General features: G+C 40.6%; 7 non-coding genes across 7 annotated transcripts; all 7 read right to left on the reverse strand.

Moving 5' to 3' along the window:
* Window positions 1-279: 279 nt before the first annotated feature.
* TRNAF-GAA (transfer RNA phenylalanine (anticodon GAA)) lies at window positions 280-352 on the reverse strand. The gene has a single exon. It is a non-coding gene; the product is annotated as a tRNA-Phe (tRNA).
* Window positions 353-3,197: 2,845 nt separating this feature from the next.
* On the reverse strand, window positions 3,198-3,270 carry TRNAF-GAA (transfer RNA phenylalanine (anticodon GAA)). The gene has a single exon. It is a non-coding gene; the product is annotated as a tRNA-Phe (tRNA).
* A 1,676-nt stretch (window positions 3,271-4,946) lies between these two features.
* Window positions 4,947-5,019, reverse strand: TRNAF-GAA (transfer RNA phenylalanine (anticodon GAA)). Its single transcript has one exon. It is a non-coding gene; the product is annotated as a tRNA-Phe (tRNA).
* Window positions 5,020-6,115: 1,096 nt separating this feature from the next.
* On the reverse strand, window positions 6,116-6,188 carry TRNAF-GAA (transfer RNA phenylalanine (anticodon GAA)). Its single transcript has one exon. It is a non-coding gene; the product is annotated as a tRNA-Phe (tRNA).
* A 2,845-nt stretch (window positions 6,189-9,033) lies between these two features.
* Window positions 9,034-9,106, reverse strand: TRNAF-GAA (transfer RNA phenylalanine (anticodon GAA)). The gene has a single exon. It is a non-coding gene; the product is annotated as a tRNA-Phe (tRNA).
* A 5,761-nt stretch (window positions 9,107-14,867) lies between these two features.
* Window positions 14,868-14,940, reverse strand: TRNAF-GAA (transfer RNA phenylalanine (anticodon GAA)). The gene has a single exon. It is a non-coding gene; the product is annotated as a tRNA-Phe (tRNA).
* A 5,179-nt stretch (window positions 14,941-20,119) lies between these two features.
* TRNAF-GAA (transfer RNA phenylalanine (anticodon GAA)) lies at window positions 20,120-20,192 on the reverse strand. Its single transcript has one exon. It is a non-coding gene; the product is annotated as a tRNA-Phe (tRNA).
* Window positions 20,193-27,769: the final 7,577 nt, after the last annotated feature.

Consider the following 27,769-nt stretch of genomic DNA (forward strand, 5'->3'; position numbering starts at 1 on the left):
GTGTACAAGCTATGTCATCTGACTACTGACAGTTTTGTATAAGGGGAATTGGAGGCTGATGCAGGCAAAGCTTTACTTTAAAATAAAGCAAGAAGTTTCAAATAAATGAGGCATAGTTGAATACAAGAGAGGTGGAAGCAAGTTTGAAAAGAAGACAGAAAGTAAATAATATGTTGAATTGATTGTGTTGTTGATCAGATTGATAAAAGGTTTTGATAAAGAAGAGCGTTGATTTAACTCCAAACAGCTTTTGTGACTGAAAAGCAGAAGTTGAAATTGTGCCGAAACCCGGGATTGAACCAGGGACCTTTAGATCTTCAGTCTAACACTCTCCCAACTGAGCTATTTCGGCCTGCTGTTAGTTTGGGTCTTCATCCTTTCTTTTAAACTTCCCAAGAAAATAGATGCTCAACCTCATGCTAGAGCTATGTTTTAAGATGTCCTGTATCATTCATCAGTTAACGGGTGCAATAGGTAAATAGCATTTTTCGGATCCAGGTTAGGTAGCTTTTTTTTTTACTCTGAATGGACTAGCACCATATTACACAGAGGTATTTGGCCTGAGTAGGTAAGCTATGTCATCTGAATACTGAAATCTGTGTTCAAGGAGAAGTGGAAGCTGATGCAGACAAGAGTTTACTTTACAAAAAAGCATGAAATAGGAAACATTTGTAGTCGAAGCTGAATGCAAGAGAGGTGGAAGCAAATTTAGAAGGAGGACAGAAAGACAATTCTATGTTGAATTGATCATGTTGTCGATCAGTTGATCAAATATTTTGATAAATAAAGAAAGAAAAACTTGAGCTGATACCAAGAAATATTTTGTGAGAAGCAAGAAACCTCTCAGACTTTTCCGAAACCCAGCATTGAACAAGGGACTTTTAGATTTTCAATCTAACACTCTCCCAACTGAGCTATTTCATCCAGCTGGCCATTTTGGCTTTCTGTTGTATTTTTGATAATTGTTAAAGATAAATGCAGACCCTGGTCATTCTATCTGCATGTGCAGTTATGTGTTAAATTGTCCAATGTTATTCAGCAGCTAAATTGGTCTGATGGGTGAATTTCCTTTTTAGGAGCCAAGTTAGTTAGAAGATGTTTGTAAACTATGAATGGACTTATACTCAGACACACAGACCTATGTGGCGAGGGTAGGCAAACTAGGTCATCTGACTACTAACAGTTTTGTATAAGGGGAACTCGAGGCTGATGCAGGCAAAGCTTTACTTTCAATTAAAGGAAGAATTGGCAAATAAAGCAGGTAAAGTTGAATACAAGAGAGGTGGAAGCAAGTTTGACAGAAAGACAGAATGTAAAAAATATGTTGAAATGGTTGTCTTTTCGATCAGCTTGATAAAAGGTTTTGATTATTATAAACAACGTCAATATGAGTTGACTCCAAATAGCATTTGTGGCATGCAAAGCAGAAGTTCAAAATGTGCCTAAACCCGGGATTGAACCAGGGACCTTTAGATCTTCAGTCTACTGCTCTCCCAACTGAGCTATTTCATCCAGTGTGGCAATTTTGGCTTTCTGTTGTATTTTTTATAATTGTTAAAGATAAATGCAGAACCTGGTCACTCTATCTGCATGTGCAGTTATGTGTTAAATTGTCCAGTATTATTCAGTAGCTAAATTGGTCTGATGGGTGAATTTCCTTTTTAGGAGCCAAGTTAGTTAGATGATGTTTGTAAACTATGAATGGACTTATACTCAGAAACACAGACCTATATGGCGAGGGTCGGCAAGCTAGGTCATCTGACTACTAACAGTTTTGTATAAGGGGAACTGGAGGCTGATGCAGGCAAAGCTTTACTTTCAATTAAAGGAAGAATTGGGAAATAAAGGAGGCAAAGTTGAATACAAGAGAGGTGGAAGCAAGTTTGAAAGAAAGACAGAAAGTAAATAATATGTTGAATTAATTGTATTGTCGATTATCTTGATAAAAGGTTTTGATCATTATAAACAAAGTCAATATGAGTTGACTCAAAATAGTCTTTGTGGCATGCAAAGCAGAAGTTCAAAATGTGCCGAAACCCGGGATCGAACAAGGGACCTTTAGATCTTCAGTCTAACACTCTCCCAACTGAGCTATTTCGGCCTGCCAGCAGCTATAGTATTCAGCCTCTTTTTTTGAACAATCCCAGAACAGAGATGCAGAACCTGGATTTTCAATCTGAGGTTAGAACTGTGTTTTAATGTGTCCTGCATTGTTCAGCAGCTAACTGGTGAAATGGGTGAGTAGCGTTTTTGGGATAAATGTTAGGTCGTTTTTCTTTTAAAACTCTGAGTGGACCAGCACTGTATTACACAGACGTATGTCGCCTGAGTAGGTAAGCTATGTCATCTCAATACTGACAACTTTGTTCAAGGAGAAGTGAAAGCTGATGCAGACAAGTGTTTACTTTGAAAAAAGTATAAAATGGGATAAATTCGTCATCAAAGTTGATGGCAAGAGAGGTGGAAGCAAGTTTAGAAGGAGGACAGAAAGACAACTTTTTGTTGAAGTTATCATGTTGTTGATCAGTTGATAAAATATTTTGAGAAATAAAGAAAAAAAAAATAGAGCTGATTTCAAGAAATATTTTGCAAGAATGTAGGATCCCCTCGCACTGTGCTGAAAGTCAGGATTGAATCAGGTACCTTAAGCTCTTCAGTCTAACGATCTCCCAACTGAGATATTTCAGCCAACAAGTCCCTGTGGCCTCCTGATGTATTATTAATAATTGTAGACGATACATACAGAACCTGGTCATTCTATTTTCGTTTATAGTTATGTGTTAAAGTGTCCAGTATCATTCAGCAGGTAACTTGGTCTGATGAGTGAATATCCTTTTTAGGGGACAAGGTAGGTAGAATTTTTTTTTCTAAACTCTGAATTGACTTATACTCTGAAACACAGACCTATATGGCCAGGGTGTACAAGCTATGTCATCTGACTACTGACAGTTTTGTATAAGGGGAATTGGAGGCTGATGCAGGCAAAGCTTTACTTTAAAATAAAGCAAGAAGTTGCAAATAAATGCGGCATAGTTGAATACAAGAGAGGTGGAAGCAAGTTTGAAAGGAAGACAGAAAGTAAATAATATGTTGAATTGATTGTGTTGTTGATCAGATTGATAAAAGGTTTTGATAAAGAAGAGTGTTGATTTAACTCCAAACAGCTTTTGTGACATGAAAAGCAGAAGTTGAAATTGTGCCGAAACCCGGGATTGAACCAGGGACCTTTAGATCTTCAGTCTAACGCTCTCCCAACTGAGCTATTTCGGCCTGCTGGTAGTTTGGGTCTTCATCCTTTCTTTTAAACTTCCCAAGAAAATAGATGCTCAACCTCATGCTAGAGCTATGTTTTAAGATGTCCTGTATCATTCATCAGTTAACGGGTGCAATAGGTAAATAGCATTTTTCGGATCCAGGTTAGGTAGCTTTTGTTTTTTACTCTGAATGGACTAGCACCATATTACACAGAGGTATTTGGCCTGAGTAGGTAAGCTATGTCATCTGAATACTGAAATCTGTGTTCAAGGAGAAGTGGAAGCTGATGCAGACAAGAGTTTACTTTACAAAAAAGCATGAAATAGGAAACATTTGTAGTCGAAGCTGAATGCAAGAGAGGTGGAAGCAAATTTAGAAGGAGGACAGAAAGACAATTCTATGTTGAATTGATCATGTTGTCGGTCAGTTGATCAAATATTTTGATAAATAAAGAAAGAAAAACTTGAGCTGATACCAAGAAATATTTTGTGAGAAGCAAGAAACCTCTCAGACTTTTCCGAAACCCAGCATTGAACAAGGGACTTTTAGATTTTCAATCTAACACTCTCCCAACTGAGCTATTTCATCCAGCTGGCCATTTTGGCTTTCTGTTGTATTTTTGATAATTGTTAAAGATAAATGCAGACCCTGGTCATTCTATCTGCATGTGCAGTTATGTGTTAAATTGTCCAATATTATTCAGCAGCTAAATTGGTCTGATGGGTGAATTTCCTTTTTAGGAGCCAAGTTAGTTAGAAGATGTTTGTAAACTATGAATGGACTTATACTCAGAGACACAGACCTATATGGCGAGGGTAGGCAAACTAGGTCATCTGACTACTAACAGTTTTGTATAAGGGGAACTCGAGGCTGATGCAGGCAAAGCTTTACTTTCAATTAAAGGAAGAATTGGCAAATAAAGCAGGTAAAGTTGAATACAAGAGAGGTGGAAGCAAGTTTGACAGAAAGACAGAATGTAAAAAATATGTTGAAATGGTTGTCTTATCGATCAGCTTGATAAAAGGTTTTGATCATTATAAACAACGTCAATATGAGTTGACTCCAAATAGCATTTGTGGCATGCAAAGCAGAAGTTCAAAATGTGCCTAAACCCGGGATTGAACCAGGGACCTTTAGATCTTCAGTCTACTGCTCTCCCAACTGAGCTATTTCATCCAGCTGGCAATTTTGGCTTTCTGTTGTATTTTTTATAATTGTTAAAGATAAATGCAGAACCTGGTCACTCTATCTGCATGTGCAGTTATGTGTTAAATTGTCCAGTATTATTCAGTAGCTAAATTGGTCTGATGGGTGAATTTCCTTTTTAGGAGCCAAGTTAGTTAGATGATGTTTGTAAACTATGAATGGACTTATACTCAGAAACACAGACCTATATGGCGAGGGTCGGCAAGCTAGGTCATCTGACTACTAACAGTTTTGTATAAGGGGAACTGGAGGCTGATGCAGGCAAAGCTTTACTTTCAATTAAAGGAAGAATTGGGAAATAAAGGAGGCAAAGTTGAATACAAGAGAGGTGGAAGCAAGTTTGAAAGAAAGACAGAAAGTAAATAATATGTTGAATTAATTGTATTGTCGATTATCTTGATAAAAGGTTTTGATCATTATAAACAAAGTCAATATGAGTTGACTCAAAATAGTCTTTGTGGCATGCAAAGCAGAAGTTCAAAATGTGCCGAAACCCGGGATCGAACCAGGGACCTTTAGATCTTCAGTCTAACACTCTCCCAACTGAGCTATTTCGGCCTGCCAGCAGCTATAGTATTCAGCCTCTTTTTTTGAACAATCCCAGAACAGAGATGCAGAACCTGGATTTTCAATCTGAGGTTAGAGCTGTGTTTTAATGTGTCCTGCATTGTTCAGCAGCTAACTGGTGAAATGGGTGAGTAGCGTTTTTGGGATAAATGTTAGGTTGTTTTTCTTTTAAAACTCTGAGTGGACCAGCACTGTATTACACAGACGTATGTCGCCTGAGTAGGTAAGCTATGTCATCTCAATACTGACAACTTTGTTCAAGGAGAAGTGAAAGCTGATGCAGACAAGAGTTTACTTTGAAAAAAGTATAAAATGGGATAAATTCGTCATCAAAGTTGATGGCAAGAGAGGTGGAAGCAAGTTTAGAAGGAGGACAGAAAGACAACTTTTTGTTGAAGTTATCATGTTGTTGATCAGTTGATAAAATATTTTGAGAAATAAAGAAAAAAAAACTAGAGCTGATTTCAAGAAATATTTTGCAAGAATGTAGGATCCCCTCGCACTGTGCTGAAAGTCAGGATTGAATCAGGTACCTTAAGCTCTTCAGTCTATCGATCTCCCAACTGAGATATTTCAGCCAACAAGTCCCTGTGGCCTCCTGATGTATTATTAATAATTGTAGACGATACATACAGAACCTGGTCATTCTATTTTCGTTTATAGTTATGTGTTAAAGTGTCCAGTATCATTCAGCAGGTAACTTGGTCTGATGAGTGAATATCCTTTTTAGGGGACAAGGTAGGTAGAATTTTTTTTTCTAAACTCTGAATTGACTTATACTCTGAAACACAGACCTATATGGCCAGGGTGTACAAGCTATGTCATCTGACTACTGACAGTTTTGTATAAGGGGAATTGGAGGCTGATGCAGGCAAAGCTTTACTTTAAAATAAAGCAAGAAGTTGCAAATAAATGAGGCATAGTTGAATACAAGAGAGGTGGAAGCAAGTTTGAAAGGAAGACAGAAAGTAAATAACATGTTGAATTGATTGTGTTGTTGATCAGATTGATAAAAGGTTTTGATAAAGAAGAGCGTTGATTTAACTCCAAACAGCTTTTGTGACATGAAAAGCAGAAGTTGAAATTGTGCCGAAACCCGGGATTGAACCAGGGACCTTTAGATCTTCAGTCTAACGCTCTCCCAACTGAGCTATTTCGGCCTGCTGGTAGTTTGGGTCTTCATCCTTTCTTTTAAACTTCCCAAGAAAATAGATGCTCAACCTCATGCTAGAGCTATGTTTTAAGATGTCCTGTATCATTCATCAGTTAACGGGTGCAATAGGTAAATAGCATTTTTCGGATCCAGGTTAGGTAGCTTTTGTTTTTTACTCTGAATGGACTAGCACCATATTACACAGAGGTATTTGGCCTGAGTAGGTAAGCTATGTCATCTGAATACTGAAATCTGTGTTCAAGGAGAAGTGGAAGCTGATGCAGACAAGAGTTTACTTTACAAAAAAGCATGAAATAGGAAACATTTGTAGTCGAAGCTGAATGCAAGAGAGGTGGAAGCAAATTTAGAAGGAGGACAGAAAGACAATTCTATGTTGAATTGATCATGTTGTCGATCAGTTGATCAAATATTTTGATAAATAAAGAAAGAAAAACTTGAGCTGATACCAAGAAATATTTTGTGAGAAGCAAGAAACCTCTCAGACTTTTCCGAAACCCAGCATTGAACAAGGGACTTTTAGATTTTCAATCTAACACTCTCCCAACTGAGCTATTTCATCCAGCTGGCCATTTTGGCTTTCTGTTGTATTTTTGATAATTGTTAAAGATAAATGCAGACCCTGGTCATTCTATCTGCATGTGCAGTTATGTGTTAAATTGTCCAATATTATTCAGCAGCTAAATTGGTCTGATGGGTGAATTTCCTTTTTAGGAGCCAAGTTAGTTAGAAGATGTTTGTAAACTATGAATGGACTTATACTCAGACACACAGACCTATATGGCGAGGGTAGGCAAACTAGGTCATCTGACTACTAACAGTTTTGTATAAGGGGAACTCGAGGCTGATGCAGGCAAAGCTTTACTTTCAATTAAAGGAAGAATTGGCAAATAAAGCAGGTAAAGTTGAATACAAGAGAGGTGGAAGCAAGTTTGACAGAAAGACAGAATGTAAAAAATATGTTGAAATGGTTGTCTTATCGATCAGCTTGATAAAAGGTTTTGATCATTATAAACAACGTCAATATGAGTTGACTCCAAATAGCATTTGTGGCATGCAAAGCAGAAGTTCAAAATGTGCCTAAACCCGGGATTGAACCAGGGACCTTTAGATCTTCAGTCTACTGCTCTCCCAACTGAGCTATTTCATCCAGCTGGCAATTTTTGCTTTCTGTTGTATTTTTTATAATTGTTAAAGAAAAATGCAGAACCTGGTCACTCTATCTGCATGTGCAGTTATGTGTTAAATTGTCCAGTATTATTCAGTAGCTAAATTGGTCTGATGGGTGAATTGCCTTTTTAGGAGCCAAGTTAGTTAGATGATGTTTGTAAACTATGAATGGACTTATACTCAGAAACACAGACCTATATGGCGAGGGTCGGCAAGCTACGTCATCTGACTACTAACAGTTTTGTATAAGGGGAACTGGAGGCTGATGCAGGCAAAGCTTTACTTTCAATTAAAGGAAGAATTGGGAAATAAAGGAGGCAAAGTTGAATACAAGAGAGGTGGAAGCAAGTTTGAAAGAAAGACAGAAAGTAAATAATATGTTGAATTAATTGTATTGTCGATTATATTGATAAAAGGTTTTGATCATTATAAACAAAGTCAATATGAGTTGACTCAAAATAGTCTTTGTGGCATGCAAAGCAGAAGTTCAAAATGTTCCGAAACCCGGGATCGAACCAGGGACCTTTAGATCTTCAGTCTAACGCTCTCCCAACTGAGCTATTTCGGCCTCCCAGCAGCTATAGTATTCAGCCTCTTTTTTTGAACAATCCCAGAACAGAGATGCAGAACCTGGATTTTCAATCTGAGGTTAGAGCTGTGTTTTAATGTGTCCTGCATTGTTCAGCAGCTAACTGGTGAAATGGGTGAGTAGCGTTTTTGGGATAAATGTTAGGTCGTTTTTCTTTTAAAACTCTAAGTGGACCAGCACTGTATTACACAGACGTATGTCGCCTGAGTAGGTAAGCTATGTCATCTCAATACTGACAACTTTGTTCAAGGAGAAGTGAAAGCTGATGCAGACAAGAGTTTGCTTTGAAAAAGTATAAAATGGGATAAATTCGTCATCAAAGCTGATGGCAAGAGAGGTGGAAGCAAGTTTAGAAGGAGGACAGAAAGACAACTTTTTGTTGAAGTTATCATGTTGTTGATCAGTTGATAAAATATTTTGAGAAATAAAGAAAAAAAAACCTAGAGCTGATTTCAAGAAATATTTTGCAAGAATGTAGGATCCCCTCGCACTGTGCTGAAAGTCAGGATTGAATCAGGTACCTTAAGCTCTTCAGTCTAACGATCTCCCAACTGAGATATTTCAGCCAACAAGTCCCTGTGGCCTCCTGATGTATTATTAATAATTGTAGACGATACATACAGAACCTGGTCATTCTATTTTCGTTTATAGTTATGAGTTAAAGTGTCCAGTATCATTCAGCAGGTAACTTGGTCTGATGAGTGAATATCCTTTTTAGGGGACAATGTAGGTAGAATTTTTTTTTCTAAACTCTGAATTGACTTATACTCTGAAACACAGACCTATATGGCCAGGGTGTACAAGCTATGTTATCTGACTACTGACAGTTTTGTATAAGGGGAATTGGAGGCTGATGCAGGCAAAGCTTTACTTTAAAATAAAGCAAGAAGTTTCAAATAAATGAGGCATAGTTGAATACAAGAGAGGTGGAAGCAAGTTTGAAAAGAAGACAGAAAGTAAATAATATGTTGAATTGATTGTGTTGTTGATCAGATTGATAAAAGGTTTTGATAAAGAAGAGCGTTGATTTAACTCCAAACAGCTTTTGTGACATGAAAAGCAGAAGTTGAAATTGTGCCGAAACCCGGGATTGAACCAGGGACCTTCAGATCTTCAGTCTAACGCTCTCCCAACTGAGCTATTTCGGCCTGCTGGTAGTTTGGGTCTTCATCCTTTCTTTTAAACTTCCCAAGAAAATAGATGCTCAACCTCATGCTAGAGCTATGTTTTAAGATGTCCTGTATCATTCATCAGTTAACGGGTGCAATAGGTAAATAGCATTTTTCGGATCCAGGTTAGGTAGCTTTTTTTTTTACTCTGAATGGACTAGCACCATATTACACAGAGGTATTTAGCCTGAGTAGGTAAGCTATGTCATCTGAATACTGAAATCTGTGTTCAAGGAGAAGTGGAAGCTGATGCAGACAAGAGTTTACTTTACAAAAAAGCATGAAATAGGAAACATTTGTAGTCGAAGCTGAATGCAAGAGAGGTGGAAGCAAATTTAGAAGGAGGACAGAAAGACAATTCTATGTTGAATTGATCATGTTGTCGATCAGTTGATCAAATATTTTGATAAATAAAGAAAGAAAAACTTGAGCTGATACCAAGAAATATTTTGTGAGAAGCAAGAAACCTCTCAGACTTTTCCGAAACCCAGCATTGAACAAGGGACTTTTAGATTTTCAATCTAACACTCTCCCAACTGAGCTATTTCATCCAGGTGGCCATTTTGGCTTTCTGTTGTATTTTTGATAATTGTTAAAGATAAATGCAGACCCTGGTCATTCTATCTGCATGTGCAGTTATGTGTTAAATTGTCCAATGTTATTCAGCAGCTAAATTGGTCTGATGGGTGAATTTCCTTTTTAGGAGCCAAGTTAGTTAGAAGATGTTTGTAAACTATGAATGGACTTATACTCAGACACACAGACCTATGTGGCGAGGGTAGGCAAACTAGGTCATCTGACTACTAACAGTTTTGTATAAGGGGAACTCGAGGCTGATGCAGGCAAAGCTTTACTTTCAATTAAAGGAAGAATTGGCAAATAAAGCAGGTAAAGTTGAATACAAGAGAGGTGGAAGCAAGTTTGACAGAAAGACAGAATGTAAAAAATATGTTGAAATGGTTGTCTTTTCGATCAGCTTGATAAAAGGTTTTGATCATTATAAACAACGTCAATATGAGTTGACTCCAAATAGCATTTGTGGCATGCAAAGCAGAAGTTCAAAATGTGCCTAAACCCGGGATTGAACCAGGGACCTTTAGATCTTCAGTCTACTGCTCTCCCAACTGAGCTATTTCATCCAGTGTGGCAATTTTGGCTTTCTGTTGTATTTTTTATAATTGTTAAAGATAAATGCAGAACCTGGTCACTCTATCTGCATGTGCAGTTATGTGTTAAATTGTCCAGTATTATTCAGTAGCTAAATTGGTCTGATGGGTGAATTTCCTTTTTAGGAGCCAAGTTAGTTAGATGATGTTTGTAAACTATGAATGGACTTATACTCAGAAACACAGACCTATATGGCGAGGGTCGGCAAGCTAGGTCATCTGACTACTAACAGTTTTGTATAAGGGGAACTGGAGGCTGATGCAGGCAAAGCTTTACTTTCAATTAAAGGAAGAATTGGGAAATAAAGGAGGCAAAGTTGAATACAAGAGAGGTGGAAGCAAGTTTGAAAGAAAGACAGAAAGTAAATAATATGTTGAATTAATTGTATTGTCGATTATCTTGATAAAAGGTTTTGATCATTATAAACAAAGTCAATATGAGTTGACTCAAAATAGTCTTTGTGGCATGCAAAGCAGAAGTTCAAAATGTGCCGAAACCCGGGATCGAACCAGGGACCTTTAGATCTTCAGTCTAACTCTCTCCCAACTGAGCTATTTCGGCCTGCCAGCAGCTATAGTATTCAGCCTCTTTTTTTGAACAATCCCAGAACAGAGATGCAGAACCTGGATTTTCAATCTGAGGTTAGAACTGTGTTTTAATGTGTCCTGCATTGTTCAGCAGCTAACTGGTGAAATGGGTGAGTAGCGTTTTTGGGATAAATGTTAGGTCGTTTTTCTTTTAAAACTCTGAGTGGACCAGCACTGTATTACACAGACGTATGTCGCCTGAGTAGGTAAGCTATGTCATCTCAATACTGACAACTTTGTTCAAGGAGAAGTGAAAGCTGATGCAGACAAGTGTTTACTTTGAAAAAAGTATAAAATGGGATAAATTCGTCATCAAAGTTGATGGCAAGAGAGGTGGAAGCAAGTTTAGAAGGAGGACAGAAAGACAACTTTTTGTTGAAGTTATCATGTTGTTGATCAGTTGATAAAATATTTTGAGAAATAAAGAAAAAAAAAATAGAGCTGATTTCAAGAAATATTTTGCAAGAATGTAGGATCCCCTCGCACTGTGCTGAAAGTCAGGATTGAATCAGGTACCTTAAGCTCTTCAGTCTAACGATCTCCCAACTGAGATATTTCAGCCAACAAGTCCCTGTGGCCTCCTGATGTATTATTAATAATTGTAGACGATACATACAGAACCTGGTCATTCTATTTTCGTTTATAGTTATGTGTTAAAGTGTCCAGTATCATTCAGCAGGTAACTTGGTCTGATGAGTGAATATCCTTTTTAGGGGACAAGGTAGGTAGAATTTTTTTTTCTAAACTCTGAATTGACTTATACTCTGAAACACAGACCTATATGGCCAGGGTGTACAAGCTATGTCATCTGACTACTGACAGTTTTGTATAAGGGGAATTGGAGGCTGATGCAGGCAAAGCTTTACTTTAAAATAAAGCAAGAAGTTGCAAATAAATGCGGCATAGTTGAATACAAGAGAGGTGGAAGCAAGTTTGAAAGGAAGACAGAAAGTAAATAATATGTTGAATTGATTGTGTTGTTGATCAGATTGATAAAAGGTTTTGATAAAGAAGAGTGTTGATTTAACTCCAAACAGCTTTTGTGACATGAAAAGCAGAAGTTGAAATTGTGCCGAAACCCGGGATTGAACCAGGGACCTTTAGATCTTCAGTCTAACGCACTCCCAACTGAGCTATTTCAGCCTGCTGGTAGTTTGGGTCTTCATCCTTTCTTTTAAACTTCCCAAGAAAATAGATGCTCAACCTCATGCTAGAGCTATGTTTTAAGATGTCCTGTATCATTCATCAGTTAACGGGTGCAATAGGTAAATAGCATTTTTCGGATCCAGGTTAGGTAGCTTTTGTTTTTTACTCTGAATGGACTAGCACCATATTACACAGAGGTATTTGGCCTGAGTAGGTAAGCTATGTCATCTGAATACTGAAATCTGTGTTCAAGGAGAAGTGGAAGCTGATGCAGACAAGAGTTTACTTTACAAAAAAGCATGAAATAGGAAACATTTGTAGTCGAAGCTGAATGCAAGAGAGGTGGAAGCAAATTTAGAAGGAGGACAGAAAGACAATTCTATGTTGAATTGATCATGTTGTCGGTCAGTTGATCAAATATTTTGATAAATAAAGAAAGAAAAACTTGAGCTGATACCAAGAAATATTTTGTGAGAAGCAAGAAACCTCTCAGACTTTTCCGAAACCCAGCGTTGAACAAGGGACTTTTAGATTTTCAATCTAACACTCTCCCAACTGAGCTATTTCATCCAGCTGGCCATTTTGGCTTTCTGTTGTATTTTTGATAATTGTTAAAGATAAATGCAGACCCTGGTCATTCTATCTGCATGTGCAGTTATGTGTTAAATTGTCCAATATTATTCAGCAGCTAAATTGGTCTGATGGGTGAATTTCCTTTTTAGGAGCCAAGTTAGTTAGAAGATGTTTGTAAACTATGAATGGACTTATACTCAGAGACACAGACCTATATGGCGAGGGTAGGCAAACTAGGTCATCTGACTACTAACAGTTTTGTATAAGGGGAACTCGAGGCTGATGCAGGCAAAGCTTTACTTTCAATTAAAGGAAGAATTGGCAAATAAAGCAGGTAAAGTTGAATACAAGAGAGGTGGAAGCAAGTTTGACAGAAAGACAGAATGTAAAAAATATGTTGAAATGGTTGTCTTATCGATCAGCTTGATAAAAGGTTTTGATCATTATAAACAACGTCAATATGAGTTGACTCCAAATAGCATTTGTGGCATGCAAAGCAGAAGTTCAAAATGTGCCTAAACCCGGGATTGAACCAGGGACCTTTAGATCTTCAGTCTACTGCTCTCCCAACTGAGCTATTTCATCCAGCTGGCAATTTTGGCTTTCTGTTGTATTTTTTATAATTGTTAAAGATAAATGCAGAACCTGGTCACTCTATCTGCATGTGCAGTTATGTGTTAAATTGTCCAGTATTATTCAGTAGCTAAATTGGTCTGATGGGTGAATTTCCTTTTTAGGAGCCAAGTTAGTTAGATGATGTTTGTAAACTATGAATGGACTTATACTCAGAAACACAGACCTATATGGCGAGGGTCGGCAAGCTAGGTCATCTGACTACTAACAGTTTTGTATAAGGGGAACTGGAGGCTGATGCAGGCAAAGCTTTACTTTCAATTAAAGGAAGAATTGGGAAATAAGGGAGGCAAAGTTGAATACAAGAGAGGTGGAAGCAAGTTTGAAAGAAAGACAGAAAGTAAATAATATGTTGAATTAATTGTATTGTCGATTATCTTGATAAAAGGTTTTGATCATTATAAACAAAGTCAATATGAGTTGACTCAAAATAGTCTTTGTGGCATGCAAAGCAGAAGTTCAAAATGTGCCGAAACACGGGATCGAACCAGGGACCTTTGGATCTTCAGTCTAACGCTCTCCCAACTGAGCTATTTCGGCCTGCCAGCAGCTATAGTATTCAGCCTCTTTTTTTGAACAATCCCAGAACAGAGATGCAGAACCTGTATTTTCAATCTGAGGTTAGAGCTGTGTTTTAATGTGTCCTGCATTGTTCAGCAGCTAACTGGTGAAATGGGTGAGTAGCGTTTTTGGGATAAATGTTAGGTCGTTTTTCTTTTAAAACTCTCAGTGGACCAGCACTGTATTACACAGACGTATGTCGCCTGAGTAGGTAAGCTATGTCATCTCAATACTGACAACTTTGTTCAAGGAGAAGTGAAAGCTGATGCAGACAAGAGTTTACTTTGAAAAAAGTATAAAATGGGATAAATTCGTCATCAAAGCTGATGGCAAGAGAGGTGGAAGCAAGTTTAAGAAGGAGGACAGAAAGACAACTTTTTGTTGAAGTTATCATGTTGTTGATCAGTTGATAAAATATTTTGAGAAATAAAGAAAAAAACTAGAGCTGATTTCAAGAAATATTTTGCAAGAATGTAGGATCCCCTCGCACTGTGCTGAAAGTCAGGATTGAATCAGGTACCTTAAGCTCTTCAGTCTAACGATCTCCCAACTGAGATATTTCAGCCAACAAGTCCCTGTGGCCTCCTGATGTATTATTAATAATTGTAGACGATACATACAGAACCTGGTCATTCTATTTTCGTTTATAGTTATGTGTTAAAGTGTCCAGTATCATTCAGCAGGTAACTTGGTCTGATGAGTGAATATCCTTTTTAGGGGACAATGTAGGTAGAATTTTTTTTTCTAAACTCTGAATTGACTTATACTCTGAAACACAGACCTATATGGCCAGGGTGTACAAGCTATGTCATCTGACTACTGACAGTTTTGTATAAGGGGAATTGGAGGCTGATGCAGGCAAAGCTTTACTTTAAAATAAAGCAAGAAGTTTCAAATAAATGAGGCATAGTTGAATACAAGAGAGGTGGAAGCAAGTTTGAAAAGAAGACAGAAAGTAAATAATATGTTGAATTGATTGTGTTGTTGATCAGATTGATAAAAGGTTTTGATAAAGAAGAGCGTTGATTTAACTCCAAACAGCTTTTGTGACTGAAAAGCAGAAGTTGAAATTGTGCCGAAACCCGGGATTGAACCAGGGACCTTTAGATCTTCAGTCTAACACTCTCCCAACTGAGCTATTTCGGCCTGCTGGTAGTTTGGGTCTTCATCCTTTCTTTTAAACTTCCCAAGAAAATAGATGCTCAACCTCATGCTAGAGCTATGTTTTAAGATGTCCTGTATCATTCATCAGTTAACGGGTGCAATAGGTAAATAGCATTTTTCGGATCCAGGTTAGGTAGCTTTTGTTTTTTACTCTGAATGGACTAGCACCATATTACACAGAGGTATTTGGCCTGAGTAGGTAAGCTATGTCATCTGAATACTGAAATCTGTGTTCAAGGAGAAGTGGAAGCTGATGCAGACAAGAGTTTACTTTACAAAAAAGCATGAAATAGGAAACATTTGTAGTCGAAGCTGAATGCAAGAGAGGTGGAAGCAAATTTAGAAGGAGGACAGAAAGACAATTCTATGTTGAATTGATCATGTTGTCGATCAGTTGATCAAATATTTTGATAAATAAAGAAAGAAAAACTTGAGCTGATACCAAGAAATATTTTGTGAGAAGCAAGAAACCTCTCAGACTTTTCCGAAACCCAGCATTGAACAAGGGACTTTTAGATTTTCAATCTAACACTCTCCCAACTGAGCTATTTCATCCAGCTGGCCATTTTGGCTTTCTGTTGTATTTTTGATAATTGTTAAAGATAAATGCAGACCCTGGTCATTCTATCTGCATGTGCAGTTATGTGTTAAATTGTCCAATATTATTCAGCAGCTAAATTGGTCTGATGGGTGAATTTCCTTTTTAGGAGCCAAGTTAGTTAGAAGATGTTTGTAAACTATGAATGGACTTATACTCAGACACACAGACCTATATGGCGAGGGTAGGCAAACTAGGTTATCTGACTACTAACAGTTTTGTATAAGGGGAACTCGAGGCTGATGCAGGCAAAGCTTTACTTTCAATTAAGGGAAGAATTGGCAAATAAAGCAGGTAAAGTTGAATACAAGAGAGGTGGAAGCAAGTTTGACAGAAAGACAGAATGTAAAAAATATGTTGAAATGGTTGTCTTATCGATCAGCTTGATAAAAGGTTTTGATCATTATAAACAACGTCAATATGAGTTGACTCCAAATAGCATTTGTGGCATGCAAAGCAGAAGTTCAAAATGTGCCTAAACCCGGGATTGAACCAGGGACCTTTAGATCTTCAGTCTACTGCTCTCCCAACTGAGCTATTTCATCCAGCTGGCAATTTTGGCTTTCTGTTGTATTTTTTATAATTGTTAAAGAAAAATGCAGAACCTGGTCACTCTATCTGCATGTGCAGTTATGTGTTAAATTGTCCAGTATTATTCAGTAGCTAAATTGGTCTGATGGGTGAATTTCCTTTTTAGGAGCCAAGTTAGTTAGATGATGTTTGTAAACTATGAATGGACTTATACTCAGAAACACAGACCTATATGGCGAGGATCGGCAAGCTAGGTCATCTGACTACTAACAGTTTTGTATAAGGGGAACTGGAGGCTGATGCAGGCAAAGCTTTACTTTCAATTAAAGGAAGAATTGGGAAATAAGGGAGGCAAAGTTGAATACAAGAGAGGTGGAAGCAAGTTTGAAAGAAAGACAGAAAGTAAATAATATGTTGAATTAATTGTATTGTCGATTATCTTGATAAAAGGTTTTGATCATTATAAACAAAGTCAATATGAGTTGACTCAAAATAGTCTTTGTGGCATGCAAAGCAGAAGTTCAAAATGTGCCGAAACACGGGATTGAACCAGGGACCTTTGGATCTTCAGTCTAACGCTCTCCCAACTGAGCTATTTCAGCCTGCCAGCAGCTATAGTATTCAGCCTCTTTTTTTGAACAATCCCAGAACAGAGATGCAGAACCTGGATTTTCAATCTGAGGTTAGAGCTGTGTTTTAATGTGTCCTGCATTGTTCAGCAGCTAACTGGTGAAATGGGTGAGTAGCGTTTTTGGGATAAATGTTAGGTCGTTTTTCTTTTAAAACTCTCAGTGGACCAGCACTGTATTACACAGACGTATGTCGCCTGAGTAGGTAAGCTATGTCATCTCAATACTGACAACTTTGTTCAAGGAGAAGTGAAAGCTGATGCAGACAAGAGTTTACTTTGAAAAAAGTATAAAATGGGATAAATTCGTCATCAAAGCTGATGGCAAGAGAGGTGGAAGCAAGTTTAGAAGGAGGACAGAAAGACAACTTTTTGTTGAAGTTATCATGTTGTTGATCAGTTGATAAAATATTTTGAGAAATAAAGAAAAAAACTAGAGCTGATTTCAAGAAATATTTTGCAAGAATGTAGGATCCCCTCGCACTGTGCTGAAAGTCAGGATTGAATCAGGTACCTTAAGCTCTTCAGTCTAACGATCTCCCAACTGAGATATTTCAGCCAACAAGTCCCTGTGGCCTCCTGATGTATTATTAATAATTGTAGACGATACATACAGAACCTGGTCATTCTATTTTCGTTTATAGTTATGTGTTAAAGTGTCCAGTATCATTCAGCAGGTAACTTGGTCTGATGAGTGAATATCCTTTTTAGGGGACAATGTAGGTAGAATTTTTTTTTCTAAACTCTGAATTGACTTATACTCTGAAACACAGACCTATATGGCCAGGGTGTACAAGCTATGTCATCTGACTACTGACAGTTTTGTATAAGGGGAATTGGAGGCTGATGCAGGCAAAGCTTTACTTTAAAATAAAGCAAGAAGTTGCAAATAAATGAGGCATAGTTGAATACAAGAGAGGTGGAAGCAAGTTTGAAAAGAAGACAGAAAGTAAATAATATGTTGAATTGATTGTGTTGTTGATCAGATTGATAAAAGGTTTTGATAAAGAAGAGCGTTGATTTAACTCCAAACAGCTTTTGTGACTGAAAAGCAGAAGTTGAAATTGTGCCGAAACCCAGGATTGAACCAGGGACCTTTAGATCTTCAGTCTAACACTCTCCCAACTGAGCTATTTCGGCCTGCTGGTAGTTTGGGTCTTCATCCTTTCTTTTAAACTTCCCAAGAAAATAGATGCTCAACCTCATGCTAGAGCTATGTTTTAAGATGTCCTGTATCATTCATCAGTTAACGGGTGCAATAGGTAAATAGCATTTTTCGGATCCAGGTTAGGTAGCTTTTGTTTTTTACTCTGAATGGACTAGCACCATATTACACAGAGGTATTTGGCCTGAGTAGGTAAGCTATGTCATCTGAATACTGAAATCTGTGTTCAAGGAGAAGTGGAAGCTGATGCAGACAAGAGTTTACTTTACAAAAAAGCATGAAATAGGAAACATTTGTAGTCGAAGCTGAATGCAAGAGAGGTGGAAGCAAATTTAGAAGGAGGACAGAAAGACAATTCTATGTTGAATTGATCATGTTGTCGGTCAGTTGATCAAATATTTTGATAAATAAAGAAAGAAAAACTTGAGCTGATACCAAGAAATATTTTGTGAGAAGCAAGAAACCTCTCAGACTTTTCCGAAACCCAGCATTGAACAAGGGACTTTTAGATTTTCAATCTAACACTCTCCCAACTGAGCTATTTCATCCAGCTGGCCATTTTGGCTTTCTGTTGTATTTTTGATAATTGTTAAAGATAAATGCAGACCCTGGTCATTCTATCTGCATGTGCAGTTATGTGTTAAATTGTCCAATATTATTCAGCAGCTAAATTGGTCTGATGGGTGAATTTCCTTTTTAGGAGCCAAGTTAGTTAGAAGATGTTTGTAAACTATGAATGGACTTATACTCAGACACACAGACCTATATGGCGAGGGTAGGCAAACTAGGTCATCTGACTACTAACAGTTTTGTATAAGGGGAACTCGAGGCTGATGCAGGCAAAGCTTTACTTTCAATTAAAGGAAGAATTGGCAAATAAAGCAGGTAAAGTTGAATACAAGAGAGGTGGAAGCAAGTTTGACAGAAAGACAGAATGTAAAAAATATGTTGAAATGGTTGTCTTATCGATCAGCTTGATAAAAGGTTTTGATCATTATAAACAACGTCAATATGAGTTGACTCCAAATAGCATTTGTGGCATGCAAAGCAGAAGTTCAAAATGTGCCTAAACCCGGGATTGAACCAGGGACCTTTAGATCTTCAGTCTACTGCTCTCCCAACTGAGCTATTTCATCCAGCTGGCAATTTTGGCTTTCTGTTGTATTTTTTATAATTGTTAAAGATAAATGCAGAACCTGGTCACTCTATCTGCATGTGCAGTTATGTGTTAAATTGTCCAGTATTATTCAGTAGCTAAATTGGTCTGATGGGTGAATTTCCTTTTTAGGAGCCAAGTTAGTTAGAAGATGTTTGTAAACTATGAATGGACTTATACTCAGACACACAGACCTATATGGCGAGGGTAGGCAAACTAGGTCATCTGACTACTAACAGTTTTGTATAAGGGGAACTCGAGGCTGATGCAGGCAAAGCTTTACTTTCAATTAAAGGAAGAATTGGCAAATAAAGCAGGTAAAGTTGAATACAAGAGAGGTGGAAGCAAGTTTGACAGAAAGACAGAATGTAAAAAATATGTTGAAATGGTTGTCTTATCGATCAGCTTGATAAAAGGTTTTGATCATTATAAACAACGTCAATATGAGTTGACTCCAAATAGCATTTGTGGCATGCAAAGCAGAAGTTCAAAATGTGCCTAAACCCGGGATTGAACCAGGGACCTTTAGATCTTCAGTCTACTGCTCTCCCAACTGAGCTATTTCATCCAGCTGGCAATTTTGGCTTTCTGTTGTATTTTTTATAATTGTTAAAGATAAATGCAGAACCTGGTCACTCTATCTGCATGTGGAGTTATGTGTTAAATTGTCCAGTATTATTCAGTAGCTAAATTGGTCTGATGGGTGAATTTCCTTTTTAGGAGCCAAGTTAGTTAGATGATGTTTGTAAACTATGAATGGACTTATACTCAGAAACACAGACCTATATGGCGAGGGTCGGCAAGCTAGGTCATCTGACTACTAACAGTTTTGTATAAGGGGAACTGGAGGCTGATGCAGGCAAAGCTTTACTTTCAATTAAAGGAAGAATTGGGAAATAAAGGAGGCAAAGTTGAATACAAGAGAGGTGGAAGCAAGTTTGAAAGAAAGACAGAAAGTAAATAATATGTTGAATTAATTGTATTGTCGATTATCTTGATAAAAGGTTTTGATCATTATAAACAAAGTCAATATGAGTTGACTCAAAATAGTCTTTGTGGCATGCAAAGCAGAAGTTCAAAATGTGCCGAAACCCGGGATCGAACCAGGGACCTTTAGATCTTCAGTCTAACACTCTCCCAACTGAGCTATTTCGGCCTGCCAGCAGCTATAGTATTCAGCCTCTTTTTTTGAACAATCCCAGAACAGAGATGCAGAACCTGGATTTTCAATCTGAGGTTAGAGCTGTGTTTTAATGTGTCCTGCATTGTTCAGCAGCTAACTGGTGAAATGGGTGAGTAGCGTTTTTGGGATAAATGTTAGGTTGTTTTTCTTTTAAAACTCTGAGTGGACCAGCACTGTATTACACAGACGTATGTCGCCTGAGTAGGTAAGCTATGTCATCTCAATACTGACAACTTTGTTCAAGGAGAAGTGAAAGCTGATGCAGACAAGAGTTTACTTTGAAAAAAGTATAAAATGGGATAAATTCGTCATCAAAGTTGATGGCAAGAGAGGTGGAAGCAAGTTTAAAAGGAGGACAGAAAGACAACTTTTTGTTGAAGTTATCATGTTGTTGATCAGTTGATAAAATATTTTGAGAAATAAAGAAAAAAAAACTAGAGCTGATTTCAAGAAATATTTTGCAAGAATGTAGGATCCCCTCGCACTGTGCTGAAAGTCAGGATTGAATCAGGTACCTTAAGCTCTTCAGTCTAACGATCTCCCAACTGAGATATTTCAGCCAACAAGTCCCTGTGGCCTCCTGATGTATTATTAACCCCTTGGATGCTCATGACGGAGCGGTTCCGTCATGAGCATCAGTTGGGCTGTGCTCATGACGGAACCGCTCCGTCATGAGGACAGCCCCTGGGGGAAGCGCTGGCGCTCCCCCCCTGGGGCACCGATCGTGCCCCCACAGACGGGGATGGCAGCGGAAGAGTTTCCGCTGCCACCCCCGAGCCCCCCCACGCTTCCTGGTGACGTCAGCGCGCACAGCGCGCGCTGGCGTCATCAGGAAGTGCTCGGACGCCTGGAAGCCATTTGCTTCCAGGCGTCCATAGAGGAAGGTGAGTGGTGTTTGCTCCGGTGGGGTGGCGGGGGCCTTGTAGAGTGTATTGAGGCGTCGGGGGAGAGGAAAGAGTATTTCCTCTCCCCTGATGTCTCAATACAGGGCATTCCTGCTCCACGATCGCGCACAGCGTCGCGATCGTGGAGCAGGGATGCCCCACTAGACACCAGGGATGTGTTTTTTTTTATTTTGGAAGCGACCCCTTGGGTAAGGGTCGCTTCCTGGGGCCAATTATTATCTGTAGACTTTTCTGCCCCCTCTGGGGGCAGATCGGTGTTTTTTTTTCACCGTTTCTGCTCCCAGGGGGGGCAGAAAAGCCCACTAGACACCAGGGATATTAGTATTTATGTTGGAAGCGACCCCTTGGGTAAGGGTCGCTTCCTGGGGCCAATTATTATTCTGTAGACTTTTCTGCCCCCTCTGGGGGCAGATCGGTGTTTTTTTTTCGCCGTTTCTGCTCCCAGGGGGGGCAGAAAAGCCCACTAGACACCAGGGATATTAGTATTTATGTTGGAAGCGACCCCTTGGGTAAGGGTCGCTTCCTTGGGGCCAATTTATATCTGAAGACTTTTCTGCCCCCTCTGGGGGCAGATCGGTGTTTTTTTTTCGCCGTTTCTGCTCCCAGGGGGGGGCAGAAAAGCCCACTAGACACCAGGGATATTAGTATTTATGTAGGAAGCGACCCCTTGGGTAAGGGTCGCTTCCTTGGGGCCATTTATTATTTGAAGACTTTTCTGCCCCCTCTGGGGGCAGATCGGTGTTTTTTTTTCGCCGTTTCTGCTCCCAGGGGGGGCAGAAAAGCCCACTAGACACTAGGGATATCAGTATTTATGAAGGAAGCGACCCCTTGGGCAAGGGTCGCTTCCTAGGGCCCCTAAATATTTGGAAGACTTTTCTGCCCCCTCTGGGGGCAGATCGGTGTTATTTTTTTGCCATTTCTGCTCCTGGGGGGGGGGGGGCAGAAAAGCCCACTAGACACCAGGGATATAAATATTATTGTAGGAAGCGACCCCTTGGGCAAGGGTCGCTTCCTTGGGCCCCTAAATTTTTTGAAGACTTTTCTGCCCGGGGGATCGGTTTTATTTTTTCGCCGTTTCTGCTCCCACGGGGGGCAGAAAAGCCCACTAGACCCCAGGGAATTAGTTCAAATAAAAATAGAAGTGACCCCTCGCTTCCAGGGTGCAATTTGTTTTCTGCCCCACCTGGCACACAACCCGATTGACCATTTGGGTAGTGACATAGCATGTTAGAATGTTTATTGTTATATTTTTTGTGATTTCCAATTGTAATGTTTTTTTTTTGTTTACTTTTTTGTTCTAGGTGAAGGCTTTTCTTCTTTTCACGTTGCCGTTTTGTGGCTGGTGGTTCTGCTGTTTGTGTAGTTTGGTAAGAGACTTATTTTTGTACAATGTAAATGTGTTTGATTTCTCTGCCTGTTTTTTTTTTGCAAATGGTGTAATAATAGCAGTATGTTTGGTTTTTGAGTGTCAAAAACTTTTTGCATTGGTGCTCGATGTGTATTTTGTTGTCTTGTGAGTAATTTGTTTTTTTTTCTTCTTTCTAGTTTGATATCGTTGGTCTTTGCTGTGTCACTGCAGAGTTTATTTCTGGTGAGTGCAGCTGTCTCTTGTAATTGGATTGTATAGTTTTTGAGTACATTGATCTTTGTGATAAAGGTACACAATTCTTTACTTACTTGGTGTGCACATTGTTGGTTGTTGTTGACTTGTTTGTGCAGTCTTCCATCTTAGTAGGTATAATGGCTAGCCGCAGGATGACTGCTCAGCAGGTTGTTGGTTTGCTGTTTGAGTCTTCCTCTGATATTGGGTCAGAGACTGACTCTGCTTCTGAGGGAGAGGGGGCAGGGGAAGATTCTGGCAGTGAGTTTTCTCTCCGTATGGGGTCATCGGATGATGAAGATACTCTTAGTGCGGATGAAGTGCCTGTGTTAGAGGAGGAGACTGATGTGCCGATAGTGCGGCAAGAGGCATCTGGGCTGCAGCCTGCGGCTGCAAGGCTTCCCGTTGGTGTAGTGCGGCAAGAGACATCTGGGCTGCAGGCTGGGACTGCAAGGCTTCCCGTTGGTGTAGTGCGGCAAGAGACATCTGGGCTGCAGGCTGGGGCTGCAAGCCTTTCCGTTGGTGTAGTGCGGCAAGAGACATCTGGGCTGCAGGCTGGGGCTGCAAGTCTTCCCGTTGAAAGTGATGACCTCTGGGTTGCCCCTGGCATGGTGCAGCCGGAATTTCCTGAGTTTACTGGTGTTCCAGGGTCTAGAGTGAATACCGAGAACTTTTTGCCTGTAAATTTTTTTCAGTTGTTTATGGACGATGTGTTTTTGGCAGAGATTGTTGAGCAGACTAATTTGTATGCCGAACAGTTTTTGAGGGACAACAGTGCCAGTCTTAAGCCACACTCTAGAGCTACCCGGTGGACTCCCACAAATGTTGAAGAGATGAAGAAGTTCTTGGGTTTAACTTTTTTGATGGGCTTGCTAAGGAAGCCATCATTGGCTTCATATTGGTCTAGCAGTCCCTTGATGGCAACGTCTATTTTTCCGGCAGTCATGAGTCGTGACAGGTATTTGCTTCTGCTTCGGATGATGCACTTTGTAGATAATGGTTTAGCGTTGCCACGAGATCACCCTGATTGTGACCGTCTTTTTAAGATTAGGCCTGTCCTTGATCACTTTGTTGATCGATTTTCTGAGATTTATGCCCCTGGTAGAGAAATTGCAGTGGATGAGTCTTTGGTGTTGTTCAAGGGCCGCTTGGTTTTTAGGCAATACATTCCTAGTAAGAGGGCACGCTATGGAATAAAGCTGTATATGCTGTGTGACAGTAGGACTGGATATGTCTCCAATTTCAGGGTGTACACCGGTAAGGAATCTAGGTTTAACCTCCCTGGTTGTCCGTCCACTTTTGGAGTGACTGAGAAAATTGTTTGGGAACTTGGAAGAGGATTTTTTAACAAAGGCCACCATTTATATGTAGATAACTTCTACACTGGTGTACGGTTGTTCAGGGAATTGGCCAAAGTGGACACTTTTGCTTGTGGCACAGTCCGCTGTAACCGTAAAGGTTTTCCGAAAGAACTTGTTTGTCAAAAGCTTGTGCGGGGACAGTGCAGTGCGTTGCGTTGCCAGGAGCTTCTTGCTGTGAAGTTTACAGACAGGAGAGATGTCTACATGCTGACTTCCATCCATGATGAAAGCACTGCACCTGTGACTGTTTGGGGTCAGGTCGCTGAAGCGCGCAAACCTGTATGTGTTTTAGACTATAATAGGTACATGGGTGGTGTTGACAGAGTAGATCAGAGGTTGGAACCTTACACTGCTCTTCGTAAGGCTTACATTTGGTACAAGAAGTTGGCTATCCATCTTTTCCACTTGGCAATGTTTAATGCTTTTGTTGTGTTCCAGGATTCTTGCCATGAGTCAAAGATGACTTTTGCTAAGTTTCAGGAGTCTGTAATAGGCAGCCTTGTTGTAGTGGAACAGGCAAGTGTTCCTAGAGTTGGACTGGTGGAGGATGTTGCTAGATTGAAAGAACGCCACTTTCCAGATCACATTCCTCCCACACCCGCAAAAGATTTTCCCAGTAGGAGATGTAGAGTCTGTTGGCGAAGAGGTACGCGGAAGGAGTGTCGTATGTACTGCCCCGATTGTCCCTCTCATCCTGCACTGTGTCTCTCTGCTTGTTTTAGAGCGTACCACACGCGAAAAAATTTTTGGGAGGATTCTTGAGTGGTAAAGTGAACTGGCTGGTCTGTATTCTTTGGATAATTTGATTCTGTTTCAAGGTTGGTGTTAGTGCAATGTATTTAGTTGCTGATTTTCTGTTAGAAAATTTGTATCTATTTGCAATTTGTTTGTGTTTTTATTTTTTTCTAAAAAAATCCAAAATGTGATGGCGGTGTGTGTAGGCTTGCGCTTGGCTGTTGGTGTGTGTGGACTGGCACTTGGTTGGTGGTGTGCGTGGAATGGTGCTTGGCTGACGGTGTGCGTGGACTGGCGGTGTGCATGGACTGGCGGTGTGCGTGGACTGGTGCGTGGCTGGTGGTGTGCGTGGCTGGTGGTGTGCGTGGAATGGTGCTTGGCTGGCGGTGTGCGTGGAATGGTGCTTGGCTGGTGGTGTGCGTGGAATGGTGCTTGGCTGGCGCTGTGCGTGGACTGGTTCTTGGCTGGCAGTGTGTGTGGACTGGTGGTGTGTGCGGACTGGTGTTTGGCTGGTGGTGTCCGTGGACTGGAGCTTGGCTGGTGGTGTCCGTGGACTGGAGCTTGTCTGGTGGTGTGTGTGGACTGGAGCTTGGCTGGCGGTGTGTGTGGAATGGTGCTTGTCTGGTGGTGTCCGTGGACTGGAGCTTGGCTGGCGGTGTAGGTGGATTGGCGATTGGCTGCCGGTGTGCCTGGACTGGCGATTGGATGGTGGTGTGCCTGGACTGGCGCTTGGCTAGCGGTGTGCGTGGACTGGCGTTTGGCTAGCGGTGTGTGTCGACCGGTGCTTGGCTGGCTGTGTGTGAGTAGTGACTTTCTGCTGGTCACTACACACACTGCTAGCTGAGTGCCACTCCACGCAATCCTTCTGCCTGTGTAGTTGCTGTGTCTGGATTGTGGGCGTGTGAAAGTGATGGGCCCTTGAATGGCGCTGTGTGCCGGTGTGAGTTTTGTTATGTGATGGGCCCGCGGCTGGCGGTGTGAATGGTTTTGTATGTCTCACACGTATGAAAGGTGTATGAATGGCCTGTAAAGAGGTTGGTGCCTTGTCGTGGCTTTACAGCTCACGAGCTGTGAGTCAATGGTTCAGTTTCTTGCCCTTTCAATTATTACCAGTGCATTTCATTTTTTGTGAAATCACTTGGTAATACAATTTTATCTACTGAACCATCACTCACCCTCGTGCCAAATCCAACCAGTATGTGCGTGTGCTTGCGGGTTAGATGACTGTGCAGTAATATTTGTTTTTTTGAAGCAGGGTGTACCTTGTCCCTTTTTGGTGATTTTTGTACTGTGTTGCTTTTGTACCTGGTGGTGCGAATGGTCTTGTTTGTATCACGTATGAAAGGTGTGTGAATGGCCTGTAAAGCGGTTGGTGCCTTGACGTGGCTTTACAGCTCACGAGCTGCAAGTCATTGGTTTGGATTTTTGTGAATTTAATTATTGACAGTGCATTTCATATTTGTGAAATCTCTTGTTAATAAAATTTAATACACTGAACCATGACTTGCCCTCGTGCCAAATCCAACCAGTATGTGTGTGTGTTTGAGGAATAGATGGTTGTGCAGGAATCTTTTTTTTTTGTTTCTCTGCCAAGGTACACTTTCCATGTAAGAATAACCCACCAACTGTAGATATTGTCGAAAACCTTTGGGAGTTCATGGTGATGTCTCTCTAGTGATTTGAAAAATATTTTTTATCCCCATTGTCCTGTAAACCTCAAATTGTCTGCCACATTTTCTTTGCAGTATTATTCCTAAATTCTCACGCTGTAGTAACAATAGGTAATCTGGTTATGCAAGGGGGGTTACTTTTGTTTTTTGCCCAGGGCTCGGCGGCCATCTAGGGAAACCTACCAAACCCAGGCATTTTTGAAAACTAGACACCCGGCGGCTTCCAGGGAGGTATGGCTTGCGTGGATCCCCCAACGTTTCCTTACCCAGAATCCCCTGCAAACCTCAATTTTTGCCCAAAAAATCACTTTTTTCACACATTTTGGGGTGGGAAAGTAGTGGCATCACCGGGCTCACACAAATTTACCACCACCCAGCGTTCCCCCAGGTCTCCCGGTAAAAATGGTGCCTCACTTGTGTGGGAGGCCCAAGTACCCGCGGCAGGCAAGGGCCCCAAAGGTAGTGAGGCCACCTCAAGATGGCCTATCGCCAAACCACCTGGTTTTGCAAGGGGGGTCACTTTGGTTTTTGGCCCGGTGCGCGGCGGCCATCTAGGGAAACCTACCAAACCCAGGCATTTTTGAAAACTAGACACCCGGCGGCTTCCAGGGAGGTATGGCTTGCGTGGATCCCCCAATGTTTCCTTACCCAGAATCCCCTGCAAACCTCAATTTTTGCTCAAAAAATCACTTTTTTCACACATTTTGGGGTGGGAAAGTAGTGGCATCACCGGGCTCACACAAATTTACCACCACCCAGCGTTCCCCCAGGTCTCCCGGTAAAAATGGTGCCTCACTTGTGTGGGAGGCCCAAGTACCCGCGGCAGGCAAGGGCCCCAAAGGTAGTGAGGCCACCTCAAGATGGCCTATCGCCAAACCACCTGGTTTTGCAAGGGGGGTCACTTTGGTTTTTGGCCCGGTGCGCGGCGGCCATCTAGGGAAACCTACCAAACCCAGGCATTTTTGAAAACTAGACACCCGGCGGCTTCCAGGGAGGTATGGCTTGCGTGGATCCCCCAACGTTTCCTTACCCAGAATCCCCTGCAAACCTCAATTTTTGCTCAAAAAATCACTTTTTTCACACATTTTGGGGTGGGAAAGTAGTGGCATCACCGGGCTCACACAAATTTACCACCACCCAGCGTTCCCCCAGGTCTCCCGGTAAAAATGGTGCCTCACTTGTGTGGGAGGCCCAAGTACCCGCGGCAGGCAAGGGCCCCAAACGTAGTGAGGCCACCTCAAGATGGCCTATCGCCAAACCACCTGGTTTTGCAAGGGGG

This window comes from Triturus cristatus, chromosome 8, assembly GCF_964204655.1.
Source record: "Triturus cristatus chromosome 8, aTriCri1.1, whole genome shotgun sequence".
NCBI lineage: Eukaryota > Metazoa > Chordata > Amphibia > Caudata > Salamandridae > Triturus > Triturus cristatus.